General features: G+C 32.1%; 1 pseudogene; it reads left to right on the top strand.

Moving 5' to 3' along the window:
- Positions 1-866: 866 nt before the first annotated feature.
- Positions 867-1,838, top strand: LOC147466249 (uncharacterized; annotated as a pseudogene).
- Positions 1,839-2,495: the final 657 nt, after the last annotated feature.

Here is a 2,495-nt window from a genome sequence, read left to right as displayed (position 1 = left end):
TCATATATGTTTATGTATATTTATATATATATATACATATATATATATATATATCTCTATATCTATATATATATATATATATATATATATATATATATGTATATATATATATTTATATATATTTATGTATATATATGTATATGTTTATATATGTATATTTGTATATATATTTATATATGTATATATATTTATTTATATATGTATATATATATGTATATATATATATGTATATATTTATTAATGTATATACATACATTTATGATTCAGCTAGCTCTTATTTTGATCTATGAATCAGATGATGAACAATTTAATTTGCATTTTATGATATGATTAATTTGATTTATGATTTTTAATGCTTTGTATAAGTTGATTGGATTTCTACTAATGATTTATGATTTAATTGCCTCTTATTCTGATGTATGCGTGAGAGGATGAATAATTTAGTTGGTATTTTAAGGCATGTATTGCATGCTGCTATGGAGCAATGTTTTTGTTTATAAGGGTTTAAATTTTTGTCATTGCAAGTCTTCATTAAAGTACTAATACAGTTAACTAAGGTTGTGTATTTTGAATGTGATGATTTTAATTTGAAATAAACTTTCCTCCCAAATTTGTGAGTCATGTGGTCAGTTATTTGAATCTGACATTATTAACCCATTGGTCGCAGTTTTAATAAAATATATTTGCAAAATATATTTGTCTGACACGGTGCCATTCGCGTCTGTGACCGACTCTACCTTGGCAGAGTTGGTCGTAGACGTGGGTTATGGTGCCAGTGTTTACAGGAACTTCTTAGACTGAATTTTTACAGCTCTGCTGCTGGATTGACTTACATGGGCTAAGAGGGTGCAGGCCTGGGCCATCTGATGTTTGCTGAAGTCAGAGGGATGGTGTGGCTATGTTGTGAGTTTTCATTTAGTGCTGATTACTGATTAAGGCCAATTTTAATTATCATTTTCTTTTATGTATTTTGTATGATTGTAAGGTGTAGGATGTCACGTACATCTCTGTCTAGTCCATCCTTGTTTTATATGGAAACTTTAAAATTTATTGGATATTTATGATTGGCAGGTCAAATCAATGACGGGGTCTAACACCACAGAAATTCCTCATTTTCCTGAATAACAATCCAATTCAAGAAGATGCAACCAAGGAGGATCTTAGGAAAGACAGGATGGCAGCAACAAAGAGAAGAAATCTCATGGAGAGGGAAAGGAAGCTCATAGAAAGGGAGACCAAGTGAAATATTTACAACATATATATAAGGAGGTTTGTGAAAGTCAATGTCTAGTCAAGGAGTCTGAATCTTGTGATGGTTATGAACAGTATATAATGGAACTTTAAATAGAGAAACATGAACTTTTCAATATTTTTGTAGATAGAACAAAAGAGTTAAATCCAAAGCCAACATTAGCCATAAAGAAATTAGTGTCTCCAAAATTTTGTAAATCTATTAGGGCATTTCCCACTTTTGTAAAGAATTTTGATTCGTAGGTTTTGTCCCTGTTATATAGGGACCCATTTGTACTCAGAAGTTCCGTAGTTGGTGAATCTAGATAATTTGTTTGAGGACTTTGTCAATTATGAGTGTATGTGGGCACGTTTGAAAGAAACTTATGCTAAGCCAACTAAAATGATAGATTTAGTCTTAGGAGATATAAAGGCTACTAAGCAAGGGGCTGAAGGGGATAACAATTATGATCAATACAGTGGAGAAGGTGTGGTTAGACATTGAGAATTTAGGTCAAACCCATGAACTGGAAAACCAGACTGTTTTGATGTATGTGAAGAAATTATTTCCAGGGACTTTGAATAGGGAAGGGACAATAAAGGTATAACTCTTTACCAGATAGATTAAAAATTGTGTGGTAAAGTTCTTAACTGAGCATCAAAAGGCTATAGAGTATTTTCAAGGGCTACTGTCTACTTTCTGAGGCAGTCAAACAGTTAATCAGAGGGTAAAAAAAAAACTTCAAATCCAAATGTTGGAATGTTTAGCTCATATGTCTCTTGCTAGGGACAGTGTCTCAAAGGGGTAAGAGCAAAAATCAGATACAATCATACACATGATTTAAAGGATTATGCAGAATTCAAGCAATTAAAGAGAAAACAAAAGTACTTAACCCATTGCGGACAGGGGATAGATTTGCTTGCCCAGTCCTCAGGATGGGTTTTATTTCAAAGTGAGGCAGCTTCATGCAACATACCTTGACATTTCCCACTCTCTTTTAGTCACTCATTGTAAAGCTAGAATCATTTTTGTGTTTTGATTTTTGTGTGTTTTACTGTTATATCACAGGCTCTATTAGTGCTGTAGTTGACTAAAATTGTAGTTTAGGATCTATATCAGCTCATTATTTTGTTTATACTCAGTGTGATAGAACAAATGCTGTTTTATGGGAGGACAAAAAGCAACTTCATTTATGTACTGAGCGAATACAAAACATACCATTCAAAATGAGGATAACATGAAGAGGTAGGGAAGAAGAAGAAAA

Source organism: Penaeus japonicus, unplaced genomic scaffold (assembly GCF_977035675.1).
Source record: "Penaeus japonicus unplaced genomic scaffold, GWHDUDI00000001_assembly GWHDUDI00002378, whole genome shotgun sequence".
NCBI classification, from domain to species: Eukaryota; Metazoa; Arthropoda; class Malacostraca; order Decapoda; family Penaeidae; genus Penaeus; species Penaeus japonicus.
Note: the sequence above shows the minus strand (reverse complement) of the source record. Positions and strands in the feature narration are given on the sequence as shown.